The sequence below is a fragment of the Apus apus genome, chromosome 2 (genome assembly GCF_020740795.1).
Source record: "Apus apus isolate bApuApu2 chromosome 2, bApuApu2.pri.cur, whole genome shotgun sequence".
Taxonomy (NCBI): domain Eukaryota; kingdom Metazoa; phylum Chordata; class Aves; order Apodiformes; family Apodidae; genus Apus; species Apus apus.
Window position 1 is genome coordinate 107,637,578 of NC_067283.1, and position 22,164 is coordinate 107,659,741.

Below are 22,164 nucleotides of genomic sequence, written 5' to 3' on the forward strand. Positions count from 1 at the left end.
ACTGAAATCAAGATAGACCACATCTACCGCTCTACCATCATCTATCCACCTAGTAATTTCCTCATAGAAGGCTATGAGGTTAGTCAAACATTTCCCTCCAGTTTGTTGCTCACTGCCTAGTGTTGTTAAATAAATACGAAATAAAACTTTTACATGTACTGGGTTTTTATCTGTTCATCCTATGCCTTGTGTTTTCGTTTTCTGCTGTATCTGAAGCAAGTGTTGGCTGTTTGTAATTTAGTAACTTCTAGTTTTCATATGTTTTTTGTGGAAAGTCAAAACTTCAGGCATCTAAATGAGCTGGCAAAGAAAAAAAAGCTGCACGTGTCATGAAACTTATTTGTCACTGTGGCTCACCTCCAGGACATTTCCAAAAATGCTAACAAGTATTTACATGTTTAGTGCTCAGAGACACGACTTTTATTTCTGTGCATCAGAATTGTAATCATATGCTCTATAAAATTATCTCCTTTGATAAGGTTCGTAACAGCTCCTTTTCCTCAGTGTAGTGCTGGATGGTTACTTACTTTGCCCTGAGAAGGGAAACAACAGTGTCTTAAAAACAAGTGACCGGTGAAAACACACTCAGAGGGTCTGTGTAGAGATGATGTCAGTCAAAATAACTCTCGTTCAAGTACTCTAGCCCAAAGTTGCATGACTTTTTAGGGCTTCTCTGCTGGAGTCATCTTTCCCTTTAGTGCTCTTCCAGGCCCTGAGGTACCACTACATTAAGGGCCACCTCTAAGTCCTGGTGTAAATGCGACTACACCTTCCTCTATCTGCTACTCAGACATCGGGGGGGAAGAAGACTTGGTCTGGTTAAAACTTGTCATGGTGCTGTAAATGATGACTTAGTCGGAACCTTAACTAACCCAGAAAGTGCAAGTGAAAGGTGTTAGTAAAGAGGGGAGCAAATTTTCTGTCTGTAGGTTTCTTCTTTACTGGAATGGCTTCATTGCCCAGCTGCTCGTTGGTCCCTTCTTGCGTGCTTTAATATATAAAGAATATGCTTCACTGAGTTGTGGAGATATTCTGGCTGGCTCTGGCCTGGCTGGCTCTTGCAGACAGCTGTTGTGGTGGCATTCTGCTGGACCTCATTGCTTTGTCTGGTCTAAGCAGAAGTGGTGCACTGCTGCAGTAACTGCTCTTTTGCTGGACTGTGCCTTGTGACATCTCCAGCTGGTAGCAGCTATCATTTATTCAGCACTCTTATGGAGTATAGGTACTCTCCATGCCATACCTAAATGTTTCTGCTGATTAAAACAATTGTGTTATAGTTTGGATAAGCTTGTACTGAGAAAGCCTGGCTGCTGCTGAGCCAATCATTGTCAACTGGGATCACTGGCATTAACTATCTTACATATTTTCTAGCAGAAAGATAAATGCTCTACTCATTGTGGAAGACTTGTCTGTCAGTCACAGGGATGAACTATTCCACAAACAACCCTAGCATGGCACTGAAATGGCTGTTGTATACAAGCCTAACAGGCCTCATCTTTCTGAAAAGATTCATAGAATCACAGAATGGTTTGGATTGCAAGGACCTTAGGGATCATCTGATTCCAACCCCATGGTTGGAATGGGCGTCGACACCTCCGTCTAGACCAGGTTGCTCAAAGTCCCATCCAATCTGGCCTTGAACACTTCCAGGGATGGAGCATCCACAGCTTCCCTGGGCAACCTATGCCAGTGTCTCACCACCCTCACAGTGAAGACTTTCTTCCTAATGTCTCATCTGAATCTCCCCTCTTCCAGTTTAAAGCCATTACCCCTTGTCCTATCACTACATGCCCTTATGAAAAGTCCCTCCCCAGCTTTTCTGTAGGCCCCTTGAGGTACTGGAAGGTGCTATAAGGTCTCCCTGAAGCTTCCTCTTTTCCAGGTAGAACACTTCCAGTGAAGAGCACCTTGCACCCAAACTGCTATCTGATGACTAAAGGTCCAAGTAGTACTTAGTATGGTGGGGAAAATGTTTTGTACTTACTGTTGTGACAGTTATTGCCAGGAAAAAAATCATCCACAGTTCTGTGCTCCAGGGATTTGATCTAAATGGATGTGCATATACTAGCAATCTTCTATTAAATATATACAGGATGATACCATCAGTAACAAATGTAGTGCCTTCTTTTAAAGTATCAGTTTTACTGTAAGGGATTTAAATGTCCTGATACATCCTACCATCAAATAGAAAAAGCATCAGTGTGCTATTTCTTAATATGTCTCTTTTGCAGTGCCATGCAAAGGTACCAAAGTTTGGCTGTTTATAGAAAGGCTGGACTTCAAAAGACCCCAACCCAGGACAGCAAGAAGCTCCATGGGAGCTATCCAGTCCACTTCTTGGAATGTGCTGCCTGTGAGGCTGCCTTCAGCTGCGGGTGGGGTCTCTCTGGTTCTCAAGCTGCTTCCTGCCTCAGATGTCTTGGCTCTGCATGTGCTGGGAAGATACAGCCTAGTTTGGGCTGTACATCAGCTGGGTGCTAAGTTAACAACAGAAGGAGTTTCAAAGGCACATATTATCTTCACAGAAGCTCCTGCAGGTCCCAGTGCTTTCCCTTTCTTCCGAGGCAGGGAACTACTTTATTTTCAGGCGTGTAATGCAGAATTGGCATGTGTGTTGTTAAACTTCCCCTCTAACTGACAGAACTCTAACCTTGATTTTGGTCTTTCCAAATACAAAGGGGAATACAGAACTGTCAGATGAACAGATTGCAGAGTTAAATTGAAAATAATGTTTTGCAGTCCTCCAGTGATTTTTAGTGCACTCATCCAGTTCCTCTGGTCCAGTAATAATATTGTGACAGTAAACACATGGTACTGACTTGACAACAGAGAGAGGTAATTCTCAGCTGAGGAGTGGAGATCTCCTCTACTTTGGGAAGCTCACCTTTGGCTGGCCTGGACATTTGCAAGGTTACAGCTTATAATTTGTTGATCTCTTCCCCCCCCAGTTTTGACTCCCAGTCTCAGAAAAATGTCTTGCTAACAATGTGGGACTGCAATCCAGAAACAAAGTGTCATGATGTCTGACAGCAGACAAGGTGGCTTGAGTATGCAGGAAGGCAGTTTTTTTGGGGGAGAGGGGAGGAAAGGAGATAGTCTTGCATTTATTAGCACATCCCTTAAACCAGTATCTGCATTAGTGGTGCTTGATACTGAATTTAAAGAATAAACTCAAATTTTGTATCCCGAGATCCCTATATTCCTTCTATTTCCCATATGCTTGTGTTTCACAGCCTATTGTTCATGCTCACCTTTCCTCAAGGCTCAGGTTTCCTAGCCTTGCTGTCCTGTATCCCATCAACCTGATCTAGTGAATCCCAACTTAAAAAGTCCCCTTTCCTCTTATCAACATGCGTCAGAGTCCCCCTCCTTTCTCCCACCTGTGCCCTTTTGCCTCCCCACCAGCAGCTTCTCTGCTTTAAGCCACAGGTCTTTGCATTTGGAGGGTCCATTCACTGGTGCCAGTGTTCCCATCTCTGCCCTGTCCTTCCTGTTGGTCTGTTCCACTGTTGGTTCCTGCAACCCATCTTCTTGGCTGGCTTGGGAAACTGCATGAGGAGAAGTAGGAAAGTGCAGGTGGCTGTTTGCATTGCTGCCTTAACATCTGCAAGCATAAAATGCCAGTAAAGAGACAAGATGATCTTCCTCAGATTGTGGCTTACAGTCTTCTTTGCAGAAAGAACATTAATTTTTTTGTTTGCTCTGACTTAAACCATATTTAACTCGCAGACTGCTCCAATCTGGTTTAAATCCTTTTAAATGTCATGCAGTTTGTGGAAAGAACACTGTCTTCACTTTTTGAACAGCTGATTTTACTTAATTGATTTTATACATCATAGAGATAAGTACTGCTAGATTTTCTGGTGTAGCTGAATGAAAGAAGACTGCTTGGAGAGCTGGTCAGGGTCAGGTAGCATGGACAGCTGTTTTTATGGAAGGGTGAGTCCTGAACAAAACAGTCAAGGTCAGAGTAGCATAGCTAAGCCCAGGAGTCATTGAGCTCCTGTGCCTTGAATGAAGGTGCCTTTCTTGGCAATCTCAGCAAGAGAACACTGACTGTTGTTCACTTTTGCTTAGGTTGTTGGATTGGTGAGACTGAGGTCCGTACAGATTGTGGCCTGATTTATATTTGAAGTAGGTCACCAAGAACCGAGTCAGACACTCCCTGGCTGGGAGCAGTTCCCAGAGTGCTATTCTCTGGTTCTCTCTGACCCGGACTGGTTTCCTCCATGACTAGCAGCTATCAAAAAATTAGAGCTGTAAAGGAGCGATTAACGCAATTTCCTCTCTCTCTGTGAGAGCAGAAAAGAATTAAATGGGCATATAATTTTGCCCAAATCTCTTTCTTATCTATTTTTTAAGAAGATGAGAGTAACTATGAGATGCATGTAAATATATATAATAAAAATGTGTCTATACATGGGAAAATAGCATTTTGCATATGAAATGCCTGTTTTTGAGAAGTGTGCAGAATCTTCTTCTTTACATCAGGGCATCTGTGCTGGGTTACACCAAATAAGTGTCCTTAAAGATATGTTACTGGAGTGTAGTTTGGTTTGTAGTAGGTAGTATTCTCCTTTAAGAAGGCATTTCATAGTTTTGTCCCCTTAAAAGCTGAAATCCCTCACAATCTTCACAAGTAAATGTGTTAGAACTTGGGAGAGGTGGGGTAAGAGGAGGAAATTTTAACTGCGTTATAAAAAATTAATTTCACTGCAATTAATTAGGAATATCTAGGAGACCCATGACTGGGAGAGAAGGAAAGGAGACCTAGGTGTCTGATTCTGCTCACAAGAGAGAGTGAAAATGGAAGCAACCATAATTCAGTTCAGAAAGCATAGTGCAGAACTTCTTCCTGTAAAATTTATTCTCTTTCAGTACACAGTAATGCTGACTGTCTTTACAATTTGTCTGGATTTTAAATCAGATCAGTGAAATTAGCTAACTTTACTTATTAGCTTGAGCTGACTCTAGTGGTACAATGGTTGAATTGGCTGCCATTATATTTGCTTAACTGCTGTAAAGTAAGTTTCTAACAATAGGTTCCTACACTTAAATAGCTCTGTCGAGCACTGGTGCCCTATCAATCAGTCAGACCTTTCCCTCCTGCTGTCTCCTCTGATAGACAGTTCTGCTGATGTGGGGACTCTGGAAGAAGAGATCAGGAAGAAGGGATGATGGATAAAGACCATCTCCTGTCTTGAGAGGAAATCAGAAAAATCCTTTCTTTGACCATCAACAAGCTGCTTTGTCAAGGTGTCAGAAGATTAATTATGCTCATTCGAGAGGTGAGAGCAACTGTTTCACCCCCTGGTTTTGGTGTAATGGGATGGCATTCTTCTGAGCTGTGGCAGAGAATTGCAAAGAAAGAGGCTTAAGAGATTTCAGTCCCCTAACATCACTACCAAGTAAGCGTTTGTAAAGCTCTTAGGCATACATCCATGATGTTGTGAAGTTCTGCCAGTAATTGATTGATCAAAGTATTTGTTTCAAGTGCAGCATGGACTTGATCTCACAAAACATTTGGTGCCAACCTCTGTGTTTGTCAGAATTGTGGGGTTTAGGGTGGATGAAAATCAAGCTTTCAATGAAAAGAGATGCAGAAAATTTTTCCATAGCATAACTGTGAATGTGAGAACATGTAACTATTCATTAGTTTTTGAAGTCTATAAATCAGTAAAAGGGAAAATCTCCAGTAAGTGTAAAGTATTTTTTACTGGAACTGAGCAACCTTGCTTAATGTTTTGTTTTATCCATTTTCTTTTTGTATGTTTTTGAATAAAGTAAGTGGAAAGTATAATAAAAAAATCAGTTATCTTACATTTTGAGTTAATCTTTTGGGAAACGAATAAAATGTGCTAACTTGAATTCTGAGCAGAACAGGATTAGGTAAAAAGAAAAAAGCTTTTTTTTTTTTCTTAAAAAAATAATCAGGGACTTGAAGAAAAACACTACTTAAAATGTGAGGCCATTTGACTGTGTCACTTGATATATTAAGTGAGTATCTTCCAAAGCTTTTTAAATCTTACATGAACTATATCAGTAAAAGGACTCCTGTTTGGCCAGATCTGTAACTTAGGCCTGTTCTCAAATGAAGGAGAGCATTTTTTGGTGCTATGTTGATTTGATTATTTTTTTTCTTGAAAGGGTGAGGTCTTGAATTAATAAAAGGAAACTGGAGACTTAAAGAACCTCATCACTTTTTTAGTTTGGTTTCTTTGCACTAGTTTTTCTGGTTTGAATGTTTGCAGTGCTAAAGTATGAACAGTGGTGTATATAATTTTTTTTTGTGCTTACGTGCAGCCTTCCTTCAGATTAATATCTCTTTAGTATGTGCTGAACTGTAATATGCTATAGTTGAAATTGTAACAAAACCAAGCATTTTAAACATGGATGCGCCTGACCTTGAAATGCTGCTGATAAAAGCTAATGCTGTAAATTGCATGCCAAATTAACCCTCATTTCCAAATGCTTTGTGTGTGAGTTTCCTGTAGGATAGGCTTTGATCCTACCAAGCAGCACTTCTTTTACAATCAGTTATTTTTTTAATGAAAGAAAATCAATGATCAGTGCTTGATTTCAGCTGTAGTGAAAGGAAATGTTTTCTTTTGCATCCTTCTACCATTGTGCTTTTGTGTCGAATGTTTGACGCAATACAGTGTTCTGGCACAATGGTAATACTGATTTTCAGCTTAAAACTTTATTTTCTTATATGTAAATCTTGCCAAGGATTGTAAGTTCATGTGAGAAGGGCACAGGAAACTAAACAATGGACTGGACAAAGAATAACTTTCTGAAGCAGTTGGGTTTTTTTTAGTCTTATTGAGGCTTAGCAACAGTAAAAATAGGTTTTAATCTAAATCAAGAGAGAAAGTTGTTGCTTGACTCACAAATACTTTTTCTTGAAACATCCAGTTTCATGTTATTTTAGCAGTTGTCCATTTTGGAGCACACTTGGTACTGTTTTGTGTTTGTTTATATTCAGAAGTTACATTACAGGAGCATCTGTGGGTTTTTCATGTACATCTTTTGAGAAGTATGGACTTTGTATACAATTTAATAGGATATAATTATGTGCCTTTCTGGACCAGTGGAGCTCTAACTCTAATGGTGTAAACTCTCACTAAATCAGTTAACAGGCATAGGCAGAAACTGCTCACATGCAGATACTGGCTTTTTCTTGTTCTTGTCTGCTGAGGACCTTGAGTGTTTTCATTTTGAAATGAAAGTGCATCTTTTTATCCCCTGATGAACCATTGTCTGCATAAATTCATTTCAAGGGGACGTTATCTTCCTGTGTGAACTTTGGTGGGAAGTGCTTGCAGGCCATAAAGTGAATCATCCATCTCCCCAGGCTGGAGCTGGAATCTCAGCCTGTCTCCCTGACATCTCTTTCCGGATGTTTAGCTCCCGGTCCTCCCTCCCGCATCCCTTCTCAGCCACTGTGCCTGGGCCACCTCTGTCACTTGGGCCCATCCCTGTGCCTGCCTGGGCCAGGGCTGTGTCTGTTGTGACATCTCTGACCTGCCAGTTTTGCTCTTTCATTTGGAGAGGAAAAAATCACCATCTAGGCTTCCACTGATCATCTTTGCTACCTCAAGACCTTTTTTGCTGGCCTGGACAAGCATAGCCTCTTCCTGGCCTGTGTGAAAATTGTTTTCTGGACCTGTCACCTTGATTGTGTTACCTTTCTTTCTGCATTCCACTGCCAGCCTTTTCTTGTCTTTATAGCATCGAACCTAAGCGCTTTATCTTCTCTTTCAAGGCCCTGAAATCCCTGAGGGTTTTTTTTTCTCTCCATTATCTGCCCCTTGTCTCTCCTTGTTATTGAGATGTCAGCCCCGGGACCCATTCAGTCTGTGGTGCCTGATGGGGCAGAGGCAGCCAACCTTGATCTAGGGCCAGGCCAATGCCACTGAGGGTGAGCCCCACTGGGTCCCAGCTCACTCGCAGGGTCTCATTCCTGTGGTGCTTTCACATCTACAGAGGCATTTTGTCTCCAGGGATGGGAGAATGATTGCACAGAGCCAGCCCCGCCAGCTGCAGAGTAGGGGGTGGTTGAGCCTTCCCTCTGCAACAGGCGGCCAGTGGCCCTGGAGGCATCAGCTCTGCTCTGGGTGGTCTTTTTTTCACCCTGACTCAGGCCTGGCCTTGCTGCTTTCAGGCAGAGCTGCTTAAATGTCTCTGCTCTGTGGTTCCTCTCTCTGGAGTTGAATTTTTTTGTTATCTGGTGTATTCCAGTGACCTCTCCTCCTAGGTACTGGGGGTGACTGTATTCCCTGGTGTGCCATGTTTCCTCATGTGGATGCTTTGGAAAGGAGCCAGTGTGTAAGTCAGGGTGACATCTTTTCTAGTCTATACACTGCCAGCTCCGAGATAATACAAGCATTAAAAAAGTATACTGTGCTTTCCATACATTCTTTGATACAGGTGTTTGAGCCTCAGGGGAGGTGTGAAGGGTTGGAGACGCTGAGAGAACTGTGGTTGTTGCAGTGTGGAGAAAAGGAGGCTGAGGGGAGACCCTCTCACTCTCTACAACTGCCTGAAAGGAAGTTGGAGTGAGGAGAGAGTTGGTCTCCCAAATAACAAGCAACAGGACAAGAGGAAATGGCCTGAGGTTGTGCCAGGAGAGATTTAGATGGGATATTAGAAAAAACTTCTTCACTCTAAGAGTTAGTAAACACTGGCACAGGGAGGTGGTTGAATCACCATCCAAGGAGGTATTTAAAATCTGTGTAGATGTGGTGCTGAGGGACATGGTTTGAGCACTGGACTTAGTAGAGTTGAGTTATGGTTGGACTTGATGATCTTAAAGGTCTTTTCCGACCAGAACAATTCTGTGTGTGTGCTTGTGTGAGTTCAGATTGAGAAGTCTCTGGATTTTCCAACAGCTTTGATTTGTTTGCTTGTGTGCTTGTGAGTTTTTAAAGCAGCATTGTCTTTCCACTCTAAATGATGTTGCTTCAGAACAGTAAACCTTGATGCACAGTTTTTTCTTTATGCAAGCCCACATCACTTTCAGCCCGCTTTGAAGGACTCTGGGTTTGCCTCCAGCTGAAGTGCTGGTTGGAAGGGGCATTGTCTGGAGGTCTAGTCCAGCTCTGGCTCATAAGAGGACTGTTGCCAGCACTTGTATTAAAATTCATGTTAGAGGAGGGTTAAAAAGGTTAAAGAGTTATTGTATTATAACTTAAGGAACCTTAGGAAATGCTAGTAGTGAGAGGAAAAGATGATAGGTTTGTTGTTGTGACTTTTTAGGAGCATTTCTCTGGGAATTCAAGATAAAATGAATTCTGCTGAAGTGACCTTTTTTTCACCTCTTGCTGGCTCTTGAAAAGCCTGTGCTCCCTGAGTCATCCACACAAACACTTACCCAAATGAAAAATCCAAGTGCACATGCTCCAAGGGATAGTTAAGCATTACTAAAAAAACTTCTCATCGCTGCTGTTATGTTAGAGGGCAGTAGTTCCTAAGAAAAAATTGTTTCTTTTTCCCATTTTAATAACTTCTAAATGTTCTCAATCTGTCCAGAAGGAAAATGTGATCACTCCTAAATAACTAACTAGAAGCTTTTTTAAGCCAGGAATATCTTTGTTGCTCACCTTTTGCATATGTTTTCCTGTGACTAAGGGTTTTGTTGAAACTTAAAAAATAGTATTTAGAAAGAGATAAAGTATCTGATCTTGCTAAAAGTTCTGTACTTATCTGTAGAAGTACAGGGTAATTGATTATGCTGTTTTTTCATTTTAAAATTGGGTGTACAACAGATAAAATGAGAGCTTCAAAAGAGGCTGCTCTGGAAAGAAGTGAACTTGAGAAAAATTGACAACAGGAATTTTTTTTAGCCTTCCTTTTAGTACAGAGTGTTCTTGTTATACTTGCTGACCCAGTTGTTGCATTGCTATTTCAGACCATAATTATTTTATCTTTGATTTTTTTTTTCCTGTATATATTCTTGGAGAAGGAGTAATGTGCAATATTTGCCTGATCAAACATTAGATCGAACAGTCACATCTCTGCCTTCCAAAATGAGACTGTTTCCTGGTAATACTATTTCTTATGTTTTTTGAAAAAACAATACTTTTCTCTTCTGGTACATTAACAGCTGTAGATGGCACCTTGCAATAAAATCAGCATTTTGGTGCCATCCCTGTTGGGCCTTTTGTATTTTATGGGGGAGGAATCCCTGATCACTGTGTTGTTTTCTGTGCAAACACTGGGAGAATGCTGGGACCAACAAGGTTGAGCTGACCTTATGAGCTGGCCTGTTCCCTGCTGCTGACTGTCATGTTTCAAAGGTTAAACTAACTGTGGATGAAATGTAATCAGTAGTGCACTGGATCCTTTCCAGATCACACTGGAGGAGTGCAATAGCCAGCATTGTTAGCTTTGGGAGAGCAAGAGACAGAGGTCATTACCTGTGTGCATCTGAGCATGAGGAACCAACTGCCTTTCCTGCTACCTCCCACGTATGTTTATTTAAGTCTTATCTGGAATTGTTATCCTGCTGGCCCCTGCTTAAAAAAAAACAACACCAAAACAAACAGTCAAAACCAAAACAAAACGCCCAAAAAAACAACCAAAAAAGGGCTATTTATTCTTAATACACTGTAATTTTCATCTTTCAGTTGATTTCTCAGTGTTTCCATGAGATCACAAACCCTGTCATTAGATGGGAATCCAGATCAATAGCTGGGGAAGCAGAAAAGGCTGGAAAAAAAAATTGCTGCGTTTTTAGATGATAGCCAAAAAAAGGCCAGGGTAAACCAGACAGTACACTTCAGATCAAGACATGCTGTACCAGCAGAGGAAAGGTGATCTTGGTACAAGTTCCCTCCTTCACTAGCACATAGCTAGGAAAAGAGCTGGTACAGTAGGATGCTGCTGACCGACAGAGCAAACGTGGGAGGAGGAGGTGGAACAGAAGCACTGAAGTGAAGATGGCATGTCTGAGAATTGATTTCCTGTTTCTTTCTATAGTCAACCACTCATTTTCCCCAACTTCATCTCTCACTTGTGCAGTACCTTCAGTCCTCTGCATTCAGATCTGCAGCAGGAGTCTGTTCTCAGCATCAGATAAAAAGGCTTTCTGGAAGGCACCAGAAGCATGTAGCATATGGTTGGGAAGTACTGCTTATTGTCACATTAGGGATTTCAAGGGTGACAGCCGGTAAAGCCAGTGTTTTTTTTCTGCCTATTTAGCTCTTACACAACCTGTCCTCTGAAACTGCCTGTACAATAACAATAGACTAAAGTGGGAAAGAAAAAGTGTCTTCCTCTTGAATTCTGTGGAAAAGTTCCTACTCTGGCAAAGCATGTAGTTTTCTTTATAGATGAGTGTATGCGTAAGACCTTGAAAACGAATACATTTAGCAGCAATGGAGACTTTTCCCTGGGAAGAAGAGGGGCAGATGCTGGGTTTGCATTTCAGAGCAAGTCATATTAAATGGACCTGTAGAGAGGATTAGATAATTTTATATATGTCTTTGTATACACTTCTGATTGTTATGTTATAATTAGCAGCTGGGGATATAAATGCTTTTTCTTTTCCAGGATCTCTCTATTTGGATTTTTCAGTTTATGCATTTTGTAGTAGTTTCTAAAGGAGTCCAAAAAAGAACAGAGGTCTGTATCAGTTTATAGGAAGGTCAGCTCTATCCTGGGGAGCTCAATTTAAGTTAGTTGTGGTGTCAGGAGAAGAAAATGCCGTTATCCTTCTTAGCCCACCTTCACCAGACTCTATCAGGATTGTAATCACAAGCAGAAAGAGCCCCTTATCAGTATTTCCATCTGTTGCTCCCCTCCTGTACTTCAAGAGCAGAATGATCTTTTTCTTATTTCTCAGTCTTCGTGAGATCTCCTCTCTGCTTCAGTGTGTGTGAGAGAAGGTGTTCTCTTCCTGTTTACTTTTCTTATTAAATTCTTATTTTTGGGAGGCCTTTTCTTTCCTTGACCAATTTTTTTTTTCTTTCTCTCCATGCCAGAGCATTGGAGATGTGGAAGAACTGAGTAAAAGCACTAGCAACTGTCTTGCCCTTGTGAAAACTGAGTAGCATTCTTTCCCAGGACAATGTCTCTCACCTGGCACTTTGCCTGTGCTAGATTTCTCTTCAATTGTTTGAAGAGCAGCTTGGTTTCTTGACCAACCTTAAGGTAAAATGCTTCAATATCCACTTTCATAAATGTTCCTGGACTTTTAGCATACCAGACAGTGTCTGGATAAGGGATAATTTCTGTATGAGTAGTTTCTACTCTACCAGGATAACTATTCTAATGTCCAGTATTTGTGGCCCAAAATTTTGCTCAAGTATATAACTTCAGGGAGCTCTGTGGGCATTGTGGAAGTCTTTATTTGGAGGGCTTTTCAACAAAAGCAGTTCTAATGTGAGAGAAGATGTAGCTCAGCACAAGTAGTGAAGGTGCTCTAATCTGTTTGTGATTTTCCTAAGAGGTCTATAAGGAGCCCATCAGTTTTCCAGTGTATGTGGGGGTCTTCATTCCATTGACCTTCTGCCAGCTCTGCTGAGAGACCTTAAGTATTCAGTCAGCTGCCCAGAACTGGGTGCATGGCAATCCCAGCTGAGGGAAGAATTGTGAGTCAGGTGCTTGCCCCTCTGTAAAATTAACTAGAATTCCTCAAAGAGATAAAGGCTTTTGACACTAGCATTTTTAGGAAGGTCTGGCCACACTGTCTTTGCACAAACAGCAGCAGTTAGGCAGCAAGTCCTGACAGAGCTTCTGTTTGGTGGAATATATTAGTGATGAAGGAACCCAGGGCAACACAACTTGAAATAGCCTTGCTTGGAAAAGCCCTTTGTAACTGAAATATGTGGTCTGCTTGAATTATATATTTGAAGGTTTTCTAACATTTTGAATTGATCAACTTGCCCTTTTGTTTAGACTGCTCTGACATTATTATTAGAAAGATGCTGTGAAAAATCACTAATGGTAATGCCCTGTCCATGACTACCAACCAGACATCATGTTGTTTTCTCTCTGCAGTATAAACGCCAGCTGCATTAAAGTGGATAATTTTATGTGGTTACTAGCTGTATCTATCTTTGTATTCAGACAGGCTGATGGCTATAAATACAAATGCTCAGGTTTTTATCTGAATGGAGATAGACTGAATCTCTGAACTTCAGTTTATTTTTTCTTCTCCGCAGTATAAGGGTTCAAGAAGAGTCTGATGTATGACAGCAGCTTGTATTTCTCCTCCATGTGGATTTACAAAGCACATACATTTGCACATTATGACCACTGCCTTTTTCCTTCTGTGATTTTATGAAGGCATGTTTATGTCTGAGTACTGTTTTGAAGAAGAAGGTATCACAGAATCACAGTATGGTAGGGGTCAGAAGGGACCTCTGGAGATCATCTAGTCCAACCCCTCTGCTAAAGCAGGTTCACCTAGAGCAGGTGAACCTCCTCCATAGAAGGAGACTCCATAACCTCTCTGGGCAGCCTGTTCCAGTGCTCTGTCACCCTCAAAGAAGTTTTTCCTTGCACTAGGTGGAACTTGCTATGTTCCAGTTTGTGTCTATTGCCCCTTGTCCTGATGCTGGGCACCACTGAGAAGAGTCTGGCCCTGTCCTCTTTGACAGCTGCCCTTTAGATATTTATAAGCATTAATAAGGTCGCTTCTCAGTCTTCTGTTCTCTGGGCTAAACAGACCCAGGTCTCAGCCTTTCCTCATAAGAGAGATGCTCCAGTCCCCCTATCATCCTTGTAGCCCTCTGCTGGACTCTTGTGGAGAGCCTAGAGGTGGACATAGCTCTCCAGATGTGGCCTTACTAGGGCAGAATAGAGAGGGAGGAGAACCTCCCTCAACCTACTGGCCACACTCTTCTAAACACTCCCCTGGATGCCATTGTCCTTCTTGGCCACAGGAGCACGTTGCTGGCCCATGGTTAATATCTTTCAAAAACACAGTAATGCAGTAGGGACTTCTACTCTGTTGGTTATCTGTCCATCCATCTTCTTTGTCTCGCAGGTCATGTGTGCAGCAAAAGTACTGGGAGCATGGTGGCCACCATGGTGATACTCCAGAATGGTTTAGAATCAGGGGAAAACCACATGTGCTCGATAGCTATTCTGTACAATTGGGTTTGTCCTCATGTCATTATATTGGTACAACTGTCCTTAGAGAAAATCTGTATTGCATCTCTGGATGTCTGTGTTATGTCTTTCCCCTTGCAGATACATCTAATGGCTTTGTACTTATGCAAAGTCACCAGGTAGCAGAAGATGTCTGCCAAACTTTTTATGGCAAGCCTTTCATTGAGCCTTGAGAGCAGGATCTCCATCTCAGTGCATACCATGTATTTGTATCTGGATGCAGTTGTAGGTTGTGCTTTTATGCTCTTAGATTCTGCTGAGCCGTTTTTCTGGGTATATTTCTCTGCCAGTTGTCACTGAGAAGAATCAGCTTTCGATGCGTATGCTTGTGAAATCCCATCCCTACTGAAGCTAACATGTTTACTTCCTATAAGTGTGCAAAAAACGGGTAAGAAATACTGTGCTGAAGGACAGCCTTTTTCCTTAGCCTGTGTTAGGTTTCTGTACTTCACACTAGCAATGGGAGGAGAACCACAGAGCACAGCTAGCAAGGTGAAATGGTCTCTGTGTGCCACAGAAATTTCTTCTAGCTCATGGTTTTAAAGTTATAGCAGGGCAGTTTCCTGTCTTGTGAAGAAAGAAAAAGAACTGTTTTAGCTTTGAGTATATAGAATTTTTTATTGTATAAGAAAAAATAGTGGCAAATTTTCCAATTTTAGCCTTGAATGTTTTGACTTCTGTTCCTCTAGTATCTACATATTCTTGTGGACTTCTGTGTCTCAATTTTGCAGTTTTGTCCTTGCGATTAATATACACCCAGAGCTGTTTCAGGATAAAAATCCTTTGTTAACTTCTGGTAAGGGATGTGGTATGACTCTTTCCTATCTTGGGAGTAAGCAAGTGAGACATGCTTATATGTAGCACGGGAGGAGATTGGGACAGGGGAGAGAAGGCAATGTTCTCGTATAATATTTACGTGAGAACATTTGCAGTATATGCTTTCACTGCCAGAGATTTTTTAATGCAGCTAGAACTAATAAATCTTCTGTTCATCAAGCCTAGTCTTGAATAAGCATTAAGTCTTCTAACTGAAGTCTGTGCAACAGATTTAAAAATAATTATTAGGCCTTTAAAATGTCACAAAGCTTCGAAGGCAAGGAGGCCAGTTTGCCTCTTTAAATTATATTGCATTCATTATCATTATTTCAGGAGCTTGTCCAAGTTGCTGCACTGTCACATTTTCATTGCTTCAAATGTCACTTCAAGTATGAGCAGTTTTTATAACTACACAGTAAACTCAAGATGGCTTAATGGAAATGTGTCAAAATGACCCCTTTGTTTCTCATTTTACTCTTTTGTTGCCTGCAGCTAATCTGCTTTTGGGTTATCAGATCCAAGCATCTTACAATGCTGACTCTAGCGGCATTCAGCTGGAATGCTGCCTTTTGTTTACTGGTTTCACCAGGCCTCCAGTGCTTTCTTTGGTCATCTGGTGGCTCCACTAATGTGATTTGCACTCCCAGGCTCTGCAGGTAGTCATGGGCTTTTATAAGGGAATTAGAGGAAGGCCTGCCACCCTGGTTGCTAATGAATCCACAGGGTACTTCTTGTTTGTGTTTTGGTTTTCCAGCTTTTTTTGTTGTTTTTGTTTTTCTTTCAAAAGCAGTGCACGATTTCTTTGCAGTTTTATGGAATTTTACTCAGCTCTGCTCAGTCTTCAGTTCCTAAAGTCACTTTACCTGGCTGTGGTTATGTTCATTTTGTTTGAAACAAAAGTACCTAATCCTGTTGATCAGAATGTGCGTATGGGGTTAGAATAACAAATGTTGGCATAGGTAGGGAAGTTAAAGTGTTTTGCTAATGAGGCTTCATCTGGAATCGTAAAATTTTGCAAGCACACCAAAAATAGATGCAAGTTTGGAAACGCTCAGTGCAGTCTTACTGGTTTGAGCTAGAGAAGGACACAGTCAAGTAAATATTCCAGTATAGATCTTGCAAAAGCACCCAGATCTATACTTATACTGGGGATTATTTTAGTAAAAAAAGAATGTATATACTCAAAAGAGAACATATATTGAAAATGTATTGTAGTGGTCTTTTTTTTAAAGTAGGAAAGAGTTTTGTACTCCAAGGAGTTAAGCTGGAGAGAATGTCAGATGCTGAGTAAGGTGCCATTCCTTCTTATATCCCCAGCCTCTTACTTAATTATCTTTGTGGGTTTGAGTGAAGACTAATAAAGTGATTACATTGTTTTTTTTCAGATTAGCCCTGCAGTTTTGTTAGGGCCAGTATTTGGCTTGAACAAAACCAAGCACAGTGTCAGTGTTTTTAAAGCTTCCCAATAGACTAATTGAGACTCAACCTACAGTGGCAGGATCTACATGTTGTTATCTCTTCATAAAATGTTCTTAATCTGTTTCTGTTGTTTTAGAATGGAAGATACTTTATCTAGGATAAAACCAAAATCTGAGAAGGAATGGAAATAAATGGGCCCATTCCATGCAAAACCAGATAATATTGAATCTATTCTTATTGTTACTTACCTGGAGAGCAAGTCTATTTATGAAAGTCTGAAGAGTTTAGAGTTGTGTCACTGATATGCATTGTATAGGGCTGTGCCTTAAAAGTAGAAGAAAGTTTTAGAAAAACTGAAGTACATAGACATGTCCCAGTGCCCTTGCTTTGTGCCATTCTGTGGTGTTAATGCTGTAGGATTTGTCTCTGATGTCTGGAGGGGGTGTATGTTTCACTTACATATGCATGTGTTTATATTTTTGACATGTTAACTGAATATTGGAATATTAATTTATTTTCAAACAATGTCAGTAATGTTGTTGAGTTAGTGATTCTGCTTCAGAAAAATCATGTAGAAATTCAGGTGCAGGGTTTTAAATAGTGGATATATAAAACAAGAGTATATTGATTGAGTTTTACTAGGCTGACAGCAGCCTGGAAAGTCCTTGTGACCTAGAAGTTTGTGACCCATGAAATCTCCATTTTCCTTCTATTGGTAATGTATCTTGAAGTATAGAGGACTAAAAAATACATCTTGTGCATTATTTTAAGCTTATTGCTAAAAATTATATTATTTAAACAAACGTTCCCTCAACACAAATTCACTAAGGCAACAGCTGATAATTACAGGTATGAATAAGGTCTGCTATATTTTAATTTGAAAATAGGATTTCAGGTTCTTGGCTATTTTTCTGACAGCTTCATCAGCTTTGGATGCAAGGGAGCAGAAATCAAAATTTTGCTTTATACATTGTACTTGCTCCTGATTAAAGGAGATAAATGATGGTGAGGAAGTGGGAAGAGTTATTTCTAAAAACGGTAAATATCTAAGGTTCCTGAAAACGAGCCTGTAACATGCACACACCAGCAGGCAGATTTTACAGCTCTGTCCAGAGCACAGAAGGAAGATAAATCATGGCCATCCCCCTCTCATTTTTGAAATGGTTCAACCCTGGGGTTTAGCTGAAGGACTTAAGTAGTTTTTGAAGTGCAAATAGATTGGTGAAGGGTAAACCTTTTCAGAGTTTCATTTAGATGGATTTTTTTTTTTCTATGTGGATTTCTGGCACCAGCTGAGATCTGGAAGGCCAAAGGATTTTTTTGTTTTTGATCAATCAAGCAAGCAGAACTTGCCATGGGGGTGTACATTCTCTGCATACATATTGATCCTATTGTGTTTAAAAGTAGTTAATTTAATCGGGGCTTTTTGAAACCTTCCCCAGAAAGACTTGCACTAATGGAGCTGTCATTTCAAGGTCATGTTTCAGTGTCAGTAACTTAATGGTAATGACAGAAGTTACCTGTAAGTGTAATAACAGTATTTCAGTTTTTCTGTGTAAAAATTGCATTGAATGAAAACTAATTGTACATACGTGCATGTAAAGATGTTCGGTTTCAATTGAAAAATGTGGCTGTCATTAAATGAGATATTTTTCAAAGCAGTTTGGTGTTACTAAGCACATCAGCACCAATAGTTGTGTTACTACTATTCACCACAGTACCCTTGGCCTGCCCCCTTGCGTAGGGTGTTTGATTCCAAGAACGTGTTTTAGACCTTGTCTCTTCTAGCAAAATAGCTGTAATGTCAGAGGTTTTATTCAGGGCTCTTTCTAGTAGTTTTGACCTTTTACCTCACTCTTTGTCTTGTTTAAAAGCAGCAGTGTGTAGAAGATGGATTGCAAATTAACTATAAACACTTTTCTCTACTCTGATAAATATTTGGAGATACAACGTGTAAGGACTGTCTGAATGATAAGATCCTGATATTGGATAATCATCTTCTGTGGAGTTTCCTATCTGTGTTTGTCCCAACTGAATGGGATTTTATAAAAGATTTCAATGCCAGATCACTCGTGGTTGAGAATGGGAGAGGAACTCAAGAGTTGGGATCCTCTTGAGGAATGACCAGACTTGACTGGTTGTTAGTTTAATTTCCATAAATTGGATGTCCAAAATGGTGCTGCATACTATGGGAAAATTCACCTATCTTCTAAATGCTGAATTTATACTTTACTTCTGTATCTACTGTCTGGTGGTTTGAAGTTGGTTCTGCTCTGACAGAACAATAGAAAGATTCCAGATCAGGATAGGGACCTAAAATCACAACTCATCACAAATTAATACATGTGGCTAAATACAATGAAGTGCGTACCATGATTTTTCCCTGTCTTTACATGGAACAGCAGACATTTGGTTAATAGGCCCCCTATCTTGGTCTTCATTTTACAACTCTAGCTTTTATGTCCATTAAACTCACATGCTGTCAATCTCATGTACTTCAATAATGGTTATTTCCTGTAGTGTTTGAAAACGGAACATGAGATGCTGTTTAAAGCTTTTCTGAGAAGGGAATTTTTTGCATCTCGCCGTTGAGGAGGGATTCCCAGCATTTGTGGCGTCACTTTTGCGAGTATGTCACTGGGAGATGCTAATATGACCTTTCCTTTGTTAAGAGATTTCTAGCACCACTCAGGACTCCTTCTCTCTTCAGCAAATCCCATTTCACTGGCTGGATAGAGAATTTTTGGCATATTTCAAGTCAGCATTTTTTGCTTCTGTCTTGTTAGGCATAGAGTGCAGATCTCTATTTGAAAACAGACATCATTCTTTGGACTGGTGTGTGGGTGTTGGCTGGAAAAGTCTATTATTCTGATTATTATTTTTTTTCCTAAATGATGTGTGCTTAGATGTCAAAACACTGGGGGGCTGTTACTTGCAAATTGGAGATTTATCAAGCAATAGAGTGATCTTACTCCATTTACAGTGTGTATTCGTCAAGGGCACAGGCTTGTATGATGATTCTGAATTCCTGTAGAATTTAACTGAGCAACAGCTGGTCTGTAGGATGTGTAGTTTTTCACAAGGTAATGTTTGTGTTTTGTCGAAGAACTTGTGTGACATGCTGCTGAAAGAGTTCCAAAGTGCCTTCTGCCTCCATTTAAGACTGTAGGGATCCTGAGACAGTTTCTGTGTGAAATGTCTCCACTCTCTCTGTGCCTCTGGATTTTATTACAGGTAAATTAATCAAAACTCTTCCATGAGGTATTAGTTAAAAAAAAAAGAAAAGAAAAGGAAAAGTCTATCAGCACAGCTAATTACAGCTAAAACAGAAAGCATACTCTTTTTGGCCTTTAATTATGTCAAATTCCTTTTTTCTTTCAATTGTTTTTCTTGTCTTTTTTTCTTTTTCCTTTTCTCTCAAGTGGAAAAAAAAAAGTTTATGGTGCTGTGTCCATCAGGATAACCCTGTCTTAGGGTTGAAGTTGTATTTCTCCCTGAGTTCCTAGAGGTGATGTTATCTTTTGTTCACTCAGCAGTATGGTCATTCTTAAGAGCATCTGTCACTTCAGGCATTGTAAGATGGATGAGTCTCAAGTGAACTGCTGGTTGAAGCAAATGGTGAAAATAAGAAAAGACAAGGGGACTAGGGATTTTCAGAGGGGACAGACAACAAGGAAGCACTGTTAGAAATCAAAAGTAAGCCAGGGGGTGGTGGAAGAAAGAGCCAAGATGGACCACATGTTTGCAGATCCCACAGGTCTTGGAAATGAAGATTGGTTGTTGATGAATTCTGAAGAGATCTTCCTTGTCTTGACAAAAATGCCACTCATTTGTTTCCTACTTCATTTGCAAGTAAGGAAAGATCAGAAGGAGATGATCTGAACATCAGATGAAGAAATTAGGTTTTTGTCACTTTGTGTTGCAAGGTTAAGACAAATTAAAGCTGCCAGTAGTCAGAAAAAGGATTAGTGATATATTGTGTGTCTTAAATATTGTGTGAGAATCTCTCAGTACTGAGTGGGCACATAACTGTATAATACCAAAACAGCATGTTGGCGGTTTAGCTTTTGGAAAAAGCAGTTATCTTAAAATTCATAGCCATTTGTGTTTCTGAAGGTATTTAGTGTTTTTTAATCAGGGAAGATTCTCTACAGTATCTCTGAATTAGCTGGACTAATTGAGTTAGACATTTTAATAGAAAAAAAATTATGTTAAAAAACCCCACCCCAAACTCCAAGAAAACTCTCTGCAAGCCACTGATAAGCAAATCCATACCTCCCCCCGCCCTCCCCCATCCCTGCCAAGCTGAGCAAAGGTCTCTGTTTGCAAAAGCAACCGGCAAAGGCACTGACAGCCCAGTGTGTGTCAAGGTTTGGGAAGGGTCCAGGAGGATCTTGGCTTGAAAAATTATTTTGTCACACTATTGGCATTGGTCCGTAAGGGGAAGCACTGGTTGAAAGGCGAAGAAATTAAGATGATTAGAAGCTTTAAAGCTTCACAAATGGTAGAGTATCTCTCTTCTCAATGGATGTAAATAATAGATGAAAGACTGCGAGTGACAACAAAGGATCAGGGCGTTTAAGAGAATGTGTGCAGCCTGAATAGAGGTCTGTGGCCTAGGGCCAAAGGTCTTAGCTTTGAGTGTAATTAGGAGAAAATACAAAAATGTCATTACTAGCAGGTGAAATGTTCAGCACGTGTCTGAAAAATAGCAATTTCAGAGCCAGGAGCTGTTGGAATTGGATTACTGACGTTCTGCAATCGCTGAAGCCTCTGCAGAGCCCTACATTTTGGTCAGGAGCTGCGTGTGTCAACCTTGTTGGCCATCTGGGATGGGCTCCCCTTTGGCATGGCGGGGACGCACGGCAGGGTAGCAGCCGTGGGCCCTGGCCATGGGGTTGTGTTCTGCCTTTCCTCAGAACACAGCAACCCTTCCCAAAACCCTTCCTGAGTGAGAGGTGAGGGTTATAGCTGCCCTCTTAATCAGGCAGACTTTTAAAAGTGGGAAGAGGGGGAGGAAGCTAAAGCTATATTGCTTTTAATATTAGAACCTGGTTTTGAATTCTGCATGTACAGCTGAAGGAGTTGTGTTTGTTAAGGTTTGGATGGCAGCTGTGGTCCCAGCTTCAAGCCTAAAATCCCACTTGTGAGCAACACAATTCCTTTAAAATCTTTTGGCAAAATATCGTCCATTTCTATTGAGAAACAAAACCAGCTTGTGTGCCTAAGAAAGTCTTGACAAAGTTGAGTCAATGATAACTCGATTTAAAGCTTTTCCTGATGTTAATTACTGTTCTGTACAACCCTTAGTGTTTTTTAGAAGTTATCTGTCTGTCTGCTGCTTGCTGCACCACTGTTGTCATTCTTTGGGGTATTTCAGGTGCATTCTGTTTTATAAACTGCAGTTTCTATGAGAAATGTTTTCACTTAAATTCCTTTATGGAATGTCAGATAGGATAGCAACCAGCTAACTCTGATTTAATTTTGATAATTGATCTCTAGTTTAGTGTAGATAACCTCTCACTCATTTAGTTTGTTTCTTTTTAAACCAATAGTAAAATAATTACTTCTACATTATTATCTATTTTTATGTTTCTCTGACAGTTAATTTTCTCGTATTGATGTGCTAAGTTCCTAATATTTTGTATAGTGACTTCAGTGGCAAAAATGTGCAGATTCTGGGACAAACTTGTACTTTATTTCTGGTAGAATGCAGAGAAGCAGCCATGCAGTTTCAACCAAGTATTCTTATAAACAAAATAATGCTTTTTAAAGTGACCAGCCCTCCTTTCCCCCCCCCCAGTTCAGTTT

General features: G+C 40.5%; 1 protein-coding gene across 7 annotated transcripts in view; it reads left to right on the forward strand.

Annotated features, from left to right (window-relative positions):
* GREB1L (GREB1 like retinoic acid receptor coactivator) overlaps positions 1-22,164 on the forward strand; it is a 144,006-nt gene that overhangs the window by 41,797 nt on the left and 80,045 nt on the right. The window lies entirely within an intron of this gene.